Below are 19440 nucleotides of genomic sequence, written 5' to 3' on the forward strand. Positions count from 1 at the left end.
CCAGTCTATGAGCACAGTTAAACGTACAATATATAATGTAATTTAACCTTTAACATTTCTATATATTTGCGTTGATTTAGGCCTACGGTAATCCTAATGTTAGTTATCGTTCCCGTCATACGTCGTGACATAGAATTATCCATCTATATTCTATGAACTTCAACTGTCACCCCATGTATTTCTGGCAGCCGTTTTCTCGATGCAGGCGTCGATTATGCTGACCTCAAACTATTACATTATATTGAATATATTTACGTGTAATGTCTTTATTCCGTTGCTGGTGAGCAAGAGTTCACAATGTGTTTCTGCATTTACGTATGTAGTAATTTTAAATAATATTGAAAACAATGTCGAATATAGGCCATATTGGCGCAGTTTCGTGGAGCAGGGCAAATTTATCTCAATATCTTCCCATATCGGGGCAATACGTTTAGAGATATTAAAATTAAAGCTCGGGATGTTCTAAAATAATGCTGTATTCACGCCATCCCTCACAAAAGAACAGGTCACCGCCGTTCAATTTTGTTCCATCCTGGTGCAACAAACCATGGCAGCCTTGCGTTTGGTCTGGTCTATTATTTCTGAAGTCAAGTACCAAACTGCTACATATAAAGACATCTAAGTTTAGTGGTTGGTTTTTGTATACAATGTCCACTTATGGTAACCCAAAACAAAAAAAATTAAATTCCAATAATTTGGCTTCATTTTCAATATCTCCCAAGTTTTCTGGTAAATTTAAGTCTGATAATCAAGTCTTGAAAGTTTTACAAGTTATTATGCTGATCACGGCCGATAGATCTACTTAGATAATGAAACGGATAAACAAGTCGTGCAGGAAGGGCAAAGACATAGACGTAAGGACCGTTTGACCGATACAGTGAATCCTAAAAATGTCTAGAAGACAGGGTACAAACACAAATATCTATCATACCAACCAAAGGAAGCATCACAGACCTGACGTTCATCAGACGCAGCCTAAAAATATCAGCATGCGCAGACCGTATTCACCAGCTGTGTCAGTAACAGGCAGAAAACCAAAAGCTTCAGTATCAGCAACATTCTGCAAGGAATACTCGATATTTACTGAAATCATAGTTCAGATCTTGTACAACGTATGTAAGAGAGAGGGCAGGAATAATGTTCGAGTGTGCTACTGAAAGAATGAAAGTTCGAAACAGTGCTGTAATTATTCAAATTATATATGGTGATTGAATCATGATTTGTTTATCGCACGGAAGACGATTCGTCTTATAGTCCAATGTTTCCAAACATACAAATTAAACCATAGATGCTGTATATGCTAATTTATAAGTCTGATCTAACTACAGACTGAATAGACCAAGACATGTCCTCACATAATGTGCCGGTAGATCATGGTATATACAATTTCTTATGGGTAATCAGAAAAATAGGAAGACCCTATGTAGTTAGCAGCTGAACCCGGCTTATTAGCAAATAGGAACGGTATATGAACAGTGAAAAACATAAAATTCTGGAATTTGATAGCAACGGCTTTAATCATATCGATCAAACACTGTTTCCTGGTAAACATACGTTTCAGCCGATGAATCAACTTTTGTTCAGGCGTACTGTCTAATATTTGCATTTGCTAGTGAATGAGGAAAGAGTTTCAGCCGGTGAACTCAAAGGCTTTCCTAGGAGTATCGCCATTTTGTTTGCGGCTGAAAGAAGAAAGAGTTTTAGTTGAAGAGTTTAGAGTTTTCCCAAGACTGAAGCGTACGTTTGCCAGTTAATGAAGAAAGAATACAATTGACATTTCACAATCGTTCACATGTGTCCAGGAATCAATGCACATATCAAAGAGTGGATTCTTGCTTTTCGTATATGCTTAATTGCTTAGTGTATTCATACTTATTTAATCAACTGTCTGCGCAAAAAATTTGGTCTAACTGTAAACATGAGCCAACAGACCCGGACTCCAGGAGGTCGTAAATTCCAATATACGAGTACAGCACAATTCGTCACAAAATCCTAAGGCCGTACGAACATTCATTTACGAATGATTGAATAAACATGAATATGCAAATTTTGACATATTGGAAAGTGCATATTTACTTAGATTAGTGCATTATATAAAGGCTATATTTTATGTTATATTCTTTTTCATCAGCTGTCAAATGTAGGTAGAGACAAAATAAATTCCTCACCTCCATCCCTGAACTTCAATCCAGTATAAACTGGAGCACATTGCAATCCTTGTCTTTATTTTGATGCGATAGCAACATAATGTGACGTACTTCATTTTCATGCACTGAAAATTACATAAGTATGACTACAGCTAAGTTTGACAATTCAAAATGTCAACAGCACTTGTCTACCGTTCATATACTAATATCAGTGTTCATGTAACGAACGAAAAATTATTTACGAAGAATTCGCATTTCAGGACATCTTATAATTCATATAAATTATTATCCTATACACCTCTCTCTCTCTCTCTATCTCTCCCCACCCCACCCCCTCTCTCTCTCTTCGTTTAAAAATATGTTTCCTCTATCCTTCCCTATATCATGGCATATATAGAAATATAAATACGCATAACGGTATTGACGTGACATAGACCTGAAAACACACGAATAAACTTAATGATTGTAAGTCCATGGATTTAATTATTGGAAATAACAAACATGAAAGCGATCGAGATGCTGGGACAGTGCCAAAATGATAATGTTATTAAAAATGTATTAACATTTCCAGTAATTATGCGTCGAACCGATCGTGGGAACGCCGTTTAGATGTCCAACTATCATTTGAATTTTCACTTCAAGTCATACGTAACGATAACTGATAGTAGTATAAGTCTTGTAATTAGTTGCAATTAATATACAAAAATGTACCGAAATTTACTTATAACGTACTAATATAGTTGCTGGTTACTCAGATTGGTTGATAAACGTTACATTTGTAGAGCGCTTAGTCTTTCGTGTATCCTTCAGAACTTCGAAATCCCCGTGTTATAATATGCACAAAAATGTATATGCATGCCGCATTATTTAAAACTAATAAAAAATAATCTATACAACTATTTTCTACCTTCATTCAAAAGGTGTAGACTATCAACATTAAACAAAAAAACTTTTTGGACACAATCAACATATTCTCAGTTCAATTTCAAAGTCAAGGTTAAAAGCTCGGTTTTCAAAGTGGTTATCAAAATTAAATAATACTGTATCTTCATCCCTCCTTTGCTTGATTAAAAACAAATGTGACCTATTTGAAACATTTTTTCTGCAGCTATATCATAAGAGTTGCGTTGTTTTAAATGAACATCAAACTGACAATAGTAGAAACTCTTCTTCATCCCGGAACCGCTCCCGTGGCCTACTGGATTAGAGCGTCCGCCTCGAATGCGATAGGTCGTGAGTTCGATCCCTGTCCCAAGTCATACCAAAGACTTAGTACTAACAGATGCCCAGCTTGGCGCTCAGAATCAGGAGGTGAGTGTTTGGACTGGTCCGCCTGGTGTCAGCATAATGTGAAAGGGTGGGACATGATGCTACATGTCCACGGCATGATGCCCCAGTGCTAGACATCACTATAAACTACCACGCTGCAGACATCGTAGTGATATGACGGAAAAATTGTTAAAGCTACGTTACAAATTTAAGTCACACACACACACACACACACTCGTCCTCTCAGTTCTATAACTAAGTAAACCCTTACATTTAGGATGATAGGTTAAGTAAGAGGACTACTAAAATAAGGCTATAATTTTACTGTTAGGTATTGATTTCTTCCTCTTGCTAGAAGGAAGTTATCTTGACGTGCCGCTAGCAGATTTCTTCATTTTACTACATGGAAATTATTTGTATGCGTAGTTTGCATATATTTTACAATCACATTTATATTTCCTAATAGTAGCATATACAATGTATTCGATCCTTATCCATGAGTAAACAAAGTCTACAACGTACATTTTGGGTCATTTACTTCCTTTCTGCTAAACTTACATCAACAACTCGACAGTTTACTTCGAATCACAATTAAATCTTGCTAAGTATGCCATTCGCTCTCAAAAGCTAGATGTTGATATGCTATGGCTTATGTTGTGGAGGGAATAATAATTTCCGAAAGAAGCCTATGCAATGAGTATCGAAACGTTTCGAATATTCTGTATTAATATTTGTTTTCTTTCTTTGAACCTGTTGATAAATTTAACGTCGATTGATTTCAAAGTGTGACGTAAAACAGATAAATTACAAGGACCTTAAATGTCAAAGAATACTGTTGAGACTGAGCAATGAGCACACTGTAAAACTTGTTCGCCATACAATATTCTCTAAGTAATATCAAGGCCGATCTGGGTAAAGCTTACAGAGAAGCCTATACGATGAGTATTGAAACGTTCCGAATATTCTGTTATAATACTTTTCTTTCTATCTTAGAACCTGGCGATACGTTTAACGTCGATTGATTTCAAATTGTGACGTAACACAAATACATTACAAGGACGTAAAATGTCACAGAATACTATTGAGACTGAGCAACGATCAGACTAAAACTCGGTCTGTCAGAGAACATCGTTGGGACTGAGCAACAAGCAGAAAAATATCAAGGCCGATCTGGATAAAGCTTACATATGCAATTCTCTGTCATATCCTACAATTATGTGGTGGTTTCATTGTTTTAAAGATGGTCGAAAATCCATGAAAGATGAATCTGGAAGTCCGTTGTCTGCGGCAAATCTAGGAGAAGTCAATTCTTTGAAAGAAGCAATTGACAAAAGTGATCGATGCATAGAAGAAAATATGTATATTATCGCAGTCATTAATCTGCCAGCTATTTCTTAAATACGGAGGAATCACTCTAAGCCGAGATATGTTTGTGCAAGATGGTGACCGCTAATAAATAAATAAATACATAAATAAATAAATAAAAAATTTAAAAATCAAAAACAAAAGAAGGCTCAGGTTGAAATTGCCAAATAGCTACTCGCTAAATCTAAAAGGAATGACCATACACATTTGAACGATACAGTCATAGATGATGAAATATAAAATTACTTTTCGGAGTACGTCAGAAGATAAAATAGTAAGTTTACATACAAAAAAATCCAACAGGTACCCCTAATCGGTCGAAGTATTCGGATTTTCAGATTACTTTCACGCGAATTATTTGTAGATGTACCTGTACCAGACACTGATAATGTAACTGGTCATTTCTATGCATCTGAAGCATTGCCAGACCACAGGTCCACACATCGGTACCAGAGGTATCCACCTACTTCATGGCGAACCACTGGCAGAATTCATAAAAGTATCACATATTCCACACAGCCCTCAGTTAACTTCAGGTGATTTTTATCTGCATCCAGTTGTCGAAGATGAAACGACTTGAAGCCTATGTGTGGTTGGAATTTCTGTTTTTTAGAGTATCTACAGAAGACATAAATTAATTGAAATGGCATTTAATATTTGGATGGTCAGACTGGGAAAGTGTACAGAGGTACATGAAGAACTCCTTGAACTAAGGTACTGTTCATTAACTAATGCCATTGTTGGCTAACACACTAATATTCAAAACCTTTTTAAATGGGTACAATACTTTGGATCAGCATTCGTACGTGAAACTGGAGATGGAATCTTGAAATATAGATCCATGAAGGATAGGAGCCTGTCTTTGGTAGGTTGAGCGGGATGGGCGGGACATCATGAAGCCACTTAATAACTTGCTTGAATTTTTCTCTACGTTTAAAAGGACATCGACAAAATATTTATTTCACTCTGGCGCGATGCGCGCAATATGATGTACAAGGGGTATATTATTTCCCTTTGCGTGTACAGACATCAGGCATGCACTATATGCTTTAAAGCAAAGGTTAAACAGCTCAGCACAACGTCAATCAGTTCATGCTCAAACAGAACACAAACAAATACGAAATCAGATTTGACACACCGTTGTGTTATTAATAAATGCTGATACAATTGGATAGATTTTAAAAAAATATAAAATATGATAAATTAAACACAAAATTAATATGTGGCAAACCTGTAACATGACAATAAACAAATAAAGATAATAGTCGAATTTGCCAGTATTAGTAATATACATTTTTGTTAACAAATAACGAAGCCCCCCACCACCACCCAATCACCCCCCCCCCCGATAAAAACATAACAAAACAATCAACGATAATAAACAAAATCAACAAAATAAAATAGTAGTAAATGGGGATACCGTAGGGGCTAGGGGACTTATCATTAAAAACATGGGTTTTGTACCGTAGGGACTATAGGAAAAAATCCGTTGTACTATAGGGACAACATAATGTTATTTTCCCATAGTCCCTAGAGTACAAATAACTTTACAAAAAATCATACGTATTATAGGGACAAGGAAATTGAACATAGGGGGAAAATAACATTAGTTTCCCATTGTGGCTCTACAGTCCCAAGGGAATGGAACATGGATGGGTTTGTATAGGGACAATGGAAATGTAACATAGGAATACAGGACCGGTACTTGGGGGACAATGGGACTGTAACATGGTGGGTTTGTCTAGGGACAGTGGGACTTTAACATGGGTGGGACTATAGAGAGACAAAAGGTATTAGGACTGTCTAGGGACAATGGTAAAAATCACGCTAGAAACAAAACAAACTCTTGCTTTACTATTCACAAGCCCCTAACCAGGGCGTATTGCCTATGTTAAATTTTCCTTTGTCGCCAGGGACTGTCTAGCGACAACGGGAATTTAACATGGGAATTTGAACAGGGATGGGTCTGTATGGCGACAAGGGAAAATGAACATGGGAATATATCTTGGGTTTGTATAGCGTCAAGGGAAAATGAACATGGGAGATGGAAATAACACAGACAAGAGACAAACACTGAGTTGACAAGCCAAATCTAACCCCAAGCTCTATTATCCACACAGAAGGGGAAGGTTAAATAACCACGCACTCAACTATCCACACAAACGTACGTGAGGGCATACAAAACCCAATCATATACTATCAACACAAACGAACGTGAAGGCATACAAAACCCAATCCTATACTTTCCACACACGCTAATCAGCCAAATCAAACCTTAATCTACGATCCACACACGCTAAGCAGCCAAATCAAACCCCAATATACTATTCACACGCTGACAAGCTAAAAACATAACCACACTCTATGGACAGGGTTATACAGTGCAATGTCACTCGCATCATTCTTCAACATTGTTACAATTTTTTTTCCGAACGTGTGTTTTGGTTTTAGATTTCAGAGTTAACCATAGGCAGGGTTATACAGCGCAATGTCACTCGCGTCATTCTTGAAAAAACCTTGTGTTTGTTTCCTCTCTTGAAAAAACGGTAGATCTAAGGTTAGAATTTTTCCGTGAAACATTGCAGTGCCAAAATAAAGAGAAAGTTACGATACCTGAATTGTACAAGCTCGTCCACTCCAGATTTTATTTCATCCACCGATTTACTGATTTACAATTTGTAAGGATGTGAGTGTTTCAAAAAAAAAATTACATGACAAACGGAACATTTCACAGAAATAGGGTGACTACTGGTCACAGTTTTGGAGAGGTATCTTCACACGGGAACTGATACCTTTAAGATTTCAAACAACACTACTATGACGGAGAGAGAGAGAGAGAGAGAGAGAGAGAGAGTTATTCCTACTGTAGAACATATCAAGACACGTTTGTTTTTATTGTCTATTTTCGTGAAGAAAGATTCAAAGAAACACTCATTCCACTCAGATAATCACAGCCATAGCAAAATTTCACCATTATTAAATATCACCAGAGTGAACTGCAGATTTAGGCAACTAAAATTCCCTCCTTTTTTGATAACGTGGATGTAAAGTTCTCACAGAATAGTTCATCCAAAATATGCTGTGATGTATTTGACTATAAAACTGATACAATTTCTGCGGGATCGCCCAAGGTACGATTGTTCTTGCGTTAGTTTTACTTTTTTTAATTATTTTATTAATCGACTAGCAGTGAGACACGACTTATCTCGAAACTGTGTGAAGAGATACTGAAGTCAATTCGTAGTGAACGCGGTCAGAAAATAAGTCTAGCCAATGAAATCGTTTATGATGAGCGATGCATTGTTTTGTTCGAAGTTAGTGTGGCAAAATAATGCCTACGCTCTTGCGTTGTTACCACTGCAGTGCAGACAGACTGAATATGAACTTGAATCACTCTGTTGTGTATTGTACCATTTCTTCTAACCGTATCAACTACTGAAAGGTCACAGTACTGGTTCACTTTTCTGAAATTGTCAATTTCCTTTTTACCTCACTTAAACATTTTGACATACACACTCACATAGGTGGAGTCAGAAGTGTACTGAGTGGCATGTTTGTTTTTTTTGTGTTTTTTTTTGTTTTTTTTTTAAATTGTGAATCTGGGGTTTTTATGAAGTAAATAAACTAAAGTATAGTGAACCTCAAGGATGGTGACCCAAGCTGTCTGTCTATTGATGCGTGTATTTACTTCAGAAGAAATAGGACTTCTACAATAACAAAGATATACGGCAAGCATGATTAGAATGAACACATCAGCAGCTAACTGTAGGAACAAAGGGGGTGTTTTCCTTCACGTCCGTGTAACTTAGAGTTTCAATCCTCTTTCAAGACAAACTTATATCCTTTTGTAGGGCTTGAAATAAAAAACTGAACAAACGTAAGCATTTTGCTCTAGATATTTCCATTTTGCAGCAACAGACTATACAGCATACATACTGTTGCAACAATAGAAAGCCTTAAATCTTCTAGCAAAAAAGTAATCGCGACTTTCACACATTGGTAAATGGAATACTGTTTCTTTTCTAGGGTTTTAGTTAGCCCCTATGTTCTTATTCTACAACAAAGAGACACTTACGTTTTATGCCAGGTCTATTCTGATCCAGTGAGAGTGAAATGAATAGTGGACCGTAAGACCCCCCCCCCTTTATATAGGCGCTTGGTCTGCCATGGATATAAAGTAGCCCATGGTGTTTAAACTTTAATCATTTGACGTTTTGCTATCAAGATGAAACGATTGAATCATTTCGAGAAGAAAGAAGAAGAAGATAGCAAGAGGCAGAAACGTGATCCATCGCCTCGTACCATCGCTGAAGTCTTGGCACAAATTCATGTCAGTGATTTTGAAGATGATATGAGTGAACCAGAATCGAACCCCAGTGAGTCTGCACCTAACCCAAGTTCACCAGTCAACCCTGAAAAGTACTATCACATTCGAGAGACGGAAAAGCGACCCTCTAGAAAATTTAGAACCACGACTTACAAATACACGGTGAAGTTTAAAGATTTCAAGTCCGACGTACCCTTGGAGAAAGCAGAAGGGTTCATCACCGAGGTGTGGGATTCTTTGCTCACCACACTCAAGCGACAATGTCAACCCAAAGAAGACGATCGCTTGGGACTATCCATATATCACGACGGCTTGAAATCCCCTGTTTGGATCGAGTTTATCAGACCCGCAGAACTAACCCTTTCCAAAGTCATGGACAAGATACAACAGGTGCAACAATCCAATGACCAGTTTGACATCACCGATGGAAAAGCCACAGTGAAAATGACCCACACCTCTCCTCCTCAAGGGAGTGGTCGCAAAAAGGTCTTTATGGTGAACGGCCTTCGTAGTATTAAGCGTAGCCTCGTCCAAATTCACAGCCCTCAAGACCAGATGTGTTTAGCCAGGGCTATCGTGGTGGGACGAGCGTATGCCGACAAGAACGACACGGCAGAATGGAAAAGAGCCTGGTAGAACATTCGAAAATCGAACCAAGCCAAACAACGAAACGAAGCAGAACTCCTGTTACATCAAGCCGACCTGTCCAAAGACACACCCTGTGGCATTCCTGAAATGCAAAACTTGCAAGATGTCCTAGCTCCACGCTACACCTTGAAAGTGCACCCTCAAGTAATGTGTGGGCCTCTGTTGTTTCGAGGCCAAGATTTTAAAGATGGAAAATACATTCACCTTTATCATCACGAAGAACATTTCGATACCATTTCCACCATCACTGCATTCCTAGGATACGGTTATTATTGTGAGAAATGTGACTATGGCTATAGCAATCGAGAGCAACACAAGCATTGTGGATTGAAATGCTCAGGATGTTTGGCCTCTCAACCCTGTCTGAGCGAAGGGCAAGAACCAGTGCATTGTCCTGCTTGTCTGCGCACGTGTGTCAGCCCTGCCTGTTACCAGCAACATCTGAAGACGCAAGGTTCACAGAAGAAATGCGCTTGTCAACTCCTGAGATTGTGCCCTACGTGTGGATAAGGCATACGTACCAATAGTACCAAGGCACACGTATGTTCAGGAAAGAAAAAATGTCACATTTGTCATCACATCGTGGACTTGGAACATCAATGCTACATGCAAAAATACCAACCCCAACAAGAGGAAGATGACAGAAACAAAGGCAATTTCATTTTTTTCGATTTCGAATGCATGCAAGAGACCGGCACTCACATTCCTAATTTCTGCGTGGCTCATCGAGCGTGCAAAAAGTGCATTCAAGAACCTATCGTGAGTCATTGTCCTCACTGCAGTAAGATTCCTGGAGGGCGTGAAAAAATCTTTCGAGGACCCAAGACGCTAGAAGATTTTGCCCAATGGGTCTTAGACCCCATCGACGAAACGTGGAGCCAAGATGACATCGAAAGTTATGGTAATTGTCATCGTCACGCCACAGCGATGGCTCACAATTTCTCCGGATATGATGGACAGTTCCTTCTCAGATACTATACAGAACATGGCACCGAACGTCCTAAAGTCACTTTGAGCGGAGCCAAAATCATTTTCATGCAAGTGGGACAAGTACAGTTTAAAGATTCGATGAGCTATTTGGCCATGTCTTTGAGTCGAATGCCTAAAACGTTTGGAATGACAGAAATGGCTAATGGGTACTTTCCACACATTTTCAATACCAAAGCCAATCAACACGCTGTTCTACCCCATTTGCCTAAGGCTCACTATTACGACCCCGACAACATGCATACCGAACAACGAGAAGCTTTCTACGCTTGGTACCAGGCTCACGCCTCCGACCCTTTTGACTTTCAGGAAGAAATGTTCAAGTATTGTCGTTCCGACGTGAACATTTTACGGCGTTGCTGTGGAAAATTTCGAGAACTGTTCATGGAACACGGAGGGGTCGATCCTTTAAAAGAAGCTTGCACCATTGCCAAAGCGTGTTCCTTAGTATAGCGGTAACGATTCATGCCTAAAAACACCGTAGCTGTCATCAGTCCTCAAACGACCAACTATGTCAAACGTTAATACTCGGTCAAAGCCCTACGGCGGTTACATTACTTGTGCGATAAAGAAGACAAATGGATTCAACATGCCCGCAACGGAGGAGGCGAAAAGACCATCGGAAATTGTTCCGTGGATGGCTGGGACTTAGAAAACCCCAAGATCGTGTACGAGTTTAACGGTTGCTTATTTCACGGATGTCCCGTCTGTTACCCTGACCTGGCACTAAAAATCAGTTTTTACAACGAACCATGGAAGACTTGTACCAGAACACTTGTCAGCGACGCCTAAAGTTAGAACAGCAAGGACACCAAGTGGTGGAAATGTGAGAACACGAATACGATCGCCGTTTGAAAACCGATCCCGAGTTTAAACGTGTCGTGGAAAGTTACAAGCTGATGGACCCCCTGAACCCGAGGGATAGTTTGGAATTGTTGTGGGTAATGGCGGCTATAGGTGGAAGCTAGTAAAGTGGGCTCTGTAGATTTTGGCAGTTATAAGTGGTTATTTTAATAGTGAAATGGTTCATACTTGTTGGGATTATGTGTCAAGGAATGCAGGACATACAACATTATTGGTAGATCTTACTCAGTTTTGAAAAAAAATGTGTTTTTCCACTCAAAATTCAAATATGATGGAATAGAGATGGAAGTTTAGTGGTGCAGTTTTGAGACATTCCCTACCTGATCTGTTTGACTCGTTTACTTACTTCAGTGTAGTTTGCCTTCAATTGTAAGAATTGTTTGGCACATGGTGAGTAATAAATGTCAGTGTCACAACTGAGTAGTGAGCAAAAATTAGTCAAAACAAGATTATCTACAAGTATGAGTGGAAAGAAAGATCAAGGCAAGCAACAAATAAAAATCAGATTACAGAGTGGCACCCTAATGGAGACATCTGACACAAGTATGAGTGAATCAACCTTGAGTACAATTCAGCTGGACTTGGATGAAATAAAGCAAAGTCTCAGAGGGAGCATTTCAAAAGCAGATTTTACATCTGCTATTGCTGACTTGGTGAAAAAAGATGACTAACAGAAATTGTTACAACTATTGTGAGGAAATTGTTAGAGAATGTGAAGGAAGATCTGAGAAAGGAGATAGTAGCAGAAAGTGAAAGGGTAGTAAAGGAGAGGACAGGAGAGTTGATGGATAGGGTAGATTCACTGGAACTTGAAAACCACCAATTGCTAGAAAAATTACAAGAAGCAAAGAAGGAAAATGATAAAATGAGGATTGATATGAAAGATTATGAGAGGAGATCAGAGCAAGCAAGTGCAGCTTCAAACCAATTCGAACAATATTCAAGGAAGCTGAACATAAAAGTTTTAGGGCTGGAGGAGAAGGAAAATGAAAATCTGAGAGAGAGAATTCCGAAATTGGTGAAGGAAGTTACAAAAATTAACTTAGAAAACGGGGAAATAGTGGCTGTGCATAGGATTCCAGGTCGACAGGGACAACCAAGGCCAGTGATTGTCAAATTTTGGAGTCTGGATTGTAAACTTCCAATTATCAAGAAGCGGAAGGATTTTCTGCGGTACAAAGGAATTAGACTGGTAGAGGATGTAACCAGGCTGAATACTGAACTTATCAATAAATTTTCTAGGCATCAAGAAATTGACAGTGCATGGTACTTTAATGGATCTGTGTATGGTAAAACCAAATCAGGAAAAAGGATAAAATTTGACATCTATGATGAAATTGATGAGAAAATTAGATTATAAGTGTAATATGTAATTCTGTGAACTTATGAAATTGACCGAATAGGTATGTGAACTTTCGTTTTGATACTCCTTTTTCTACTCTAATTTGTTTTAATATTTTGTTTATAAGACATTTCTTTCCCTCACCAATTTTATCCTTAATTAATATGTTTGTTTATTCGCTGGTCCACTGTTATATCTCTCCCTAATAAATTCTCTCACTATTTTATAAATCATCTTTCACTCTTATACTCTCATATACACATTTACTCAGTTGTTTACTCACTTTTCTCAACATTACTCTTCCATGATAAATCTCTCAGTCTCACATTTTTTTGCTCATACATTCAATCACCCACCACTTCCACGTATGCGCTCTTTCACCCTTTCTTTTTCTTCCCTTTTACCCCTTCTTTCATTCATTAAGTTGTAATTTATATTCTTTTTAATCTGTGCCGTTTGGTTTACAAAACTGTCTTAGCTCCGGAAAGGTCTGTTAGAGGTGCATAAGAGTTATCGCAAATGGAGTTGTTTCACTTGTTGTCCATAGTATACTGTATCAATGTTAAACGCAGCCAAAGCTACAGCATTTACTGTAACACCATGGATGATTTTATTATGGATGTTTGTATTCTGTGTGAGTGTGAGTGTGAAAGCCGTGCATATGATAAACTCAAGGTGATAATTACTTCATACATTCCTGTACAAGAATATGTATGTGTAAAATTTCTGCTGTTTTCATGGATAATAACATAAAAATTATATCTATTAATGTTAGAGGCCTGCAAGGTTCAGTCTTAAAACGAAGGGATATTTTCCACTGGGTAAAACAAAAGAATGTATCTATAATGTGCTTGCAAGAAACTCATAGTACAAAGAACGATGAAATATATTGGGCAGCTGAATGGGGATACAAATGTATATTTAGCCAATGCTCTAGTAAGAGTGCTGGGGTTGCAATATTTTTTAGAAATACTTTTGAATTTATAATTCATAGAGAAAGATGTGACAGTCAAGGGAGATTTATTATTTTAGATATTACAATTAATGGCAACAGAATAACCCTGGTGAATTTGTATGGTCATAATGATGATAATCCTAGCTTTTTTAGAAAGTTAAAGGAGGAGACTTTATTTTTTGAGAACTCATCAATTATAATGTGCGGAGACTGGAATACTGTTCAAGACTTAGATTTGGATACTTATAATATTTTACATGACAAACACCAACAGTCTAGGGCAGCGATTCAAGACCTGAAAAACGAATTGGAATTAATTGATCCCTGGCGAAATTCCAACCAAGACTTAAAGATGTATACCTGGAGGCAAAAATCTCCCTTGAAACAAAGTAGACTAGATTACTTTCTTGTATCGGATGACATTCATATGAATACAGCTGATGCATGTATCTTACCAGGGTACAAGACTGATCATTCAGCTATTGTTTTGAGTGTGGCGTTTTCAACGTTTCCAAGGGGAAAAGGATATTGGAAATTTAATACCCAACTGTTGAGGAACATTGAGCATACTGATTTGGTGAAAAAGTGTATAACTGACACTGTAAATGAATATTATGTAGGGGGAAATAAAGATGACTCTCTCCATGTTTCTCTTTCCTGTAATGACCAAATGTTCTTTGAAATTTTGAAAATGAAAATAAGATCTGAAACTATATGTTATTCTATTAGGAAATCAAAAGAGAAACGGGAAAAATTAAAGAAAATTGAGCAGGAAATAATAGAAATTCAAGGGGGACTGTCGAATAACATAAATGGGGAAATTCTGGAAAATTTAGAGAGAAAAAAAGCAGAATTAGAGGAATCTAGGAAAAAATGCATAGAAGGTGTTATATTAAGATCTAAAGCTAGATGGTATGAATTTGGAGAAAAAAGCACAAAGTACTTTTTAAATCTTGAAAAAAGAAACTATGTTAATAAGACAATAAAGGAAATTATTTTAGATGATGGGACAAATATATCTGACCAAACAGATATTTTAGAAGCACAAAAACAGTTTTATATGGAATTGTTCAAAAGTAGAATTGCTCAGCTTGATGACGAGGCTACTCAAGAAACTCGAAATAGATTTTTTAATCACAATATTAAACTTAGTCGAGAGGAAAGAGAATCATGCGAGGGTCTGCTTACAATTAACGCATTCGGTATGTCTCTAAAACGGATGGAAAATGGAAAAAGTTCTGGCTCGGATGGATTCACTGTAGAGTTCTATAAATTCTTTTGGAAGTCTCTGGGGGGATTTATATGTAGATCAATAAATTACGGATATACTGTAGGAAAACTTTCAGATTTTCAGACTCAAGGAGTCATCACATGTCTACCAAAGGAGGAAAAAGACAGAAGATATTTTAAAAACTGGAGACCTATATCACTTTTAAATACTGATTACAAGATTGCTTCGGGAGCAATTGCAGCTAGGATTAAAAAGGTTCTTGCATCAATAATCAGCGATACTCAGAAGGGATATATGAAGGGTAGATTCATTGGAGAAAACACCAGACTATTATATGATATCATGGACCAACTTGAGAATGAAAACAGATATGGTTTATTATTGTTAATAGATTTCGAAAAAGCCTTTGACTCAATTAACTGGATCTTTGTGGAAGAAGCTCTATAATCTTTTAATTTTGGTGATTCCGTTTGTAAGTGGTTTAAACTGTTTTGTAATGACTCTAATAGTTGTGTTATAAATAATGGACATATGTCATCTTTTTTTAGACTTGAAAGAGGATGTCGTCAAGGAGATCCCCTTGCACCTTATTTGTTTATCATTGGGGTTGAGATTTTAGCTATAACTTTAAAGCAAAATGTGGATGTACGGGGAGTAATCTTTGACGCCAGTGAATATAAATTGTGTCAGTATGCCGATGACGCTTTTATTCTTCTTGATGGATCTAGTTTTTCTCTTGAAGCAACTATGAATATCTTGCAAGGTTTTTCTCTATTATCGGGACTTAAATGTAACATAACAAAAACAAAAGCTATTTGGATTGGAAACAGGAAATTTTCTATTGAAAGAATATGTCCCGAAATGGGCCTAATTTGGTCCTCTTCGAACTTTACACTCCTTGGCATAGAATTTTCTCCAGATTTACAACAGATGGTGGAAATTAATTATATGAAGAAACTAACAAAGGCAAAACGAATACTGGCAAGCTGGAGTCAAAGACATCTGTCAATAGTTGGTAAAGTAATTGTTGTAAAGACTCTTGTTCTGCCCATATTCATACATCTTTTTTTTCAGCACTTCCTAACCCATCAGCAAAAGTTGAAGCAGAACTAAATCGCACGTTATTTAAATTTGTATGGGGTGGAAAAGTAGAGAGAATAAAACGTGATATACTAGTTTCCCCAGAAAACGAGGGAGGACTAAATATGATACACATATTTTCATTCATTAGATATATTAAGATAAGATGTGTTAAAAGATTGCTGGAAAAGGAAGATGGAACGTGGCAGAACTTAGTCAATACAACTATACTTAGAAATGAAAAGGATATTTGGAATTTAAGGAGAAGGAAATTAGAAGAATTTAGTAAGTTCATTAAACAGTTTTTGGAGAGATGTAATTTTGGCAGCATCTAAATGGAAAGAAGAACCGCAAAGTCCTAACGAGTATCTATCCATGAGTATTTTAAATTTTGTCCCCCCTAAAATGATTTATCAATACAAATCCTGGACGGAAGCTGGTTTTGAAACTGTGAACGATCTAGTAGATGATCACGGTAATTTAATACCTTTTGAGATAATAAAACAAAAAACTGGAAGCGATGATTTCTTGAAATACTTCTCCTTAATATCCAGAATTCCTAAAGCATGGAAAGATGCCATAAAAAACCACCTAGTACATAATAATTTTGATAAGCAGGAGGATAAAATAACGAACTTGCGAAAACAAGATTCACTCAAGTTTGTTTACAAAGATCTTTTACAGGAAGCTAAAAGGCAACACACTGCGAAGCAAGAAACTTGGATGCAAGTATTTAATAAAAATATAAGTAGTGAGGAGTGGTCTGATATATATAGCCGGACAAAATGCTGTACCAAGGATACCAAGTTGATCTCTTTTAACTTTAAATTAATCCATAGAATAATCGCTACTAATGATTTTCTTAAAAGAATTAACATATTTGATGACAACAAATGTACTTTCTGTAAGAGTGAAACTGAAAGTATTGAGCATCTCTTTTATGACTGCAGTATTACTTCACAGTTTTGGTACCGTTTTATTGAAGTTTTTGCACCTTTTTGCCCAAGTATTGTACATCTGTCCAAAAAAGAAACATTTTTAGGAAGTGAACAACTGGACAGTTTGGGTAATTTTCTGCTTATTTTGGCAAAATATTATATTTATACTTGCAGATTCAATATGAAAAATCCATCTATTTTTGCTTTTAAGCAAATAGTTGCAATGCATAAGAACATTGAAAAATACACTGCTAAGGTAAATAAAAAAGAGGACCAATTTCTTCAAAAGTGCACCTCAACAATGAACATTTAACTTGTCTCTGACTTGATGGTAAACAGGAACAAAATATTGTAATATCACAAAGGCCATGTCACCTAGACTGTGTGCCATATGCGTGTATAAATGCGTGTGTGTGTGTGTGTGTGTGTGTTTTCTTTTTTACTTTCTCTGTAGATTATATTTATTATCCCTAGATTATCTGATAACCAGAAATGTTTGATTGTAAGGTGACCCTGGGATGGTTCCCCGACCCATTGGTCAAACTATTACGGGGTTAAAAAAAAAAAAAAAAAAAAAAAAAAAAGAGAGGGATAGTTTGTACGGAGGAAGGACCAATGCCACCTGTTTGCTGTACCAAGTCGACGAAGAGAAAGGAGAAAAATCAAATACTTGGACGTGTGTTCGCTGTATCCCTACGTGTGCAAATATTGTCACTTTCCTGCAGGGCACCCGCAATTGTTGACGGTACACATCGACCTGGCCAACATTCGACAATACGAAGGCTTGATCAAGTGCAAAGTTTTGCCTCCCACCGACTTGTACCATCCCGTCTTACCTCACCATTGCCAAGACAAACTGATGTTTCCTTTGTGTCGTACATGTGCCTAAACGTGTAACCAAGACCAACCTTGTCAACACACCCAGGAAGAACGAGCCTTGACGGGAACCTGGGTCAGCGTAGAATTGTTCAAAGCTCTGGACATGGGATACCAACTGTTAGAAGTGTACGAAATTTGCCACTTTCTCAAGACACAACAATACGACAAGGGTGACCCCTTTCAGAAAGGCATTTTCGCCGACTACGTGGATGCCTTTTTGAAACTGAAGCAAGAAGCCAGCGGCTATCCTTCCTGGTGTCACACTGCCGAAGACCAAATAAAATTCAAAGAGAAATACTGGGAAAAAGAAGGCATCCCTTTAGACCACATCGAGAAAAATGAAGGCAGGCGATCGTTTGCCAAAGTGATGTTAAATTGCTTGTGGGGCAAAATGGCACAACGACCGTGTTTACCCAAGACGGAATATTTGACAGAACCTTTCCGCTACTTCCAGATGATTCAAGACAAAACGAAATTCATCAAAGACGTGGACGTCGTTCGTAAGGATTTGATCTTAGTCAATTACGAAGAAGATCTGAACTTTGTACAAGACGATCCATTTGGAAATGTCATCATTGCGGCTTACGTGACAGCCCATGCTCGCTTAAAATTGTACGAAGCTTTAGAACTGTTAGGAGATCGCGTCCTGAACTTTGACACGGACAGTTGCATCTACATCCATCGCCCGGGTCAGCAACACCCTAACATCGAAGGAGACCGATTAGGAGCCTGGACAGACGAACACCCTGATGACAAGATTCTACGTTTCGCGAGTGGCGGTTCAAAAATTACGGCTACGAATACCGTGACAAACAAGGAGAAGTGTACACGAAGTGTAAAGTGAAAGGATTGACTCTGAATTATCGTACCAGTCGAGTGGTGAACTTTGGCGTATTGAAAGAAGCCTTGCAGTCTGGAGAGGGTGAAAATTTTAAAGTGACCACCCACCAACCGAACAAGATTGTACGTTTACCCACTCACCACATCCTCAGTCGACCCTTGGAAAAAGTCTATCAAATCGTGTACCAGAGGCGAGTGCGTGTTCCCAACCACTTTACTTTGCCGTACGGTCACATCGATATCGGACAGTATATCAAAAGGAATCATATGCAAGGCCAATAGTAAATGGTCAAGTGTCAGAAGAACCCGTTACCGAGGACAACCATTCCCTTCAGGACAGGACTGTCGTTTACATTCCCAAAAGACCCTTTCGGGAGGACACTTGTGTCACAGTACCTCATGTAAAGACTGTCAGAACATTACACTCTGTCCCTAAGACATCTTAGTGACCAAACACATGTTTTACAGACACTTGTTTCTATTTCACTTTGATCGTTTTCATGTGCCTTTTATCGTTGTACATAACTATTTGACTTTGATGTATTTTAGTCTTTCGTGTTTGTTTTTG

The 19440-nt window shown here is 37.8% G+C and overlaps 1 long non-coding RNA gene across 1 annotated transcript in view; it reads right to left on the reverse strand.

Annotated features, from left to right (window-relative positions):
• Window positions 1–960: 960 nt before the first annotated feature.
• LOC149790516 (uncharacterized) overlaps window positions 961–19440 on the reverse strand; it is a 30302-nt gene continuing 11822 nt past the window's right edge. The window contains exons 2-4 of the long non-coding RNA XR_016423859.1: window positions 5152–5399; window positions 2169–2272; window positions 961–1060 (exon numbers count right to left, since the gene is read on the reverse strand). This is a non-coding gene — a long non-coding RNA (uncharacterized LOC149790516). The remainder of the gene's footprint in view (window positions 1061–2168; window positions 2273–5151; window positions 5400–19440) is intronic.

This window comes from Sinohyriopsis cumingii, chromosome 10, assembly GCF_028554795.1.
Source record: "Sinohyriopsis cumingii isolate HCF-2022 chromosome 10, ASM2855479v2, whole genome shotgun sequence".
Taxonomy (NCBI): Eukaryota; Metazoa; Mollusca; class Bivalvia; order Unionida; family Unionidae; genus Sinohyriopsis; species Sinohyriopsis cumingii.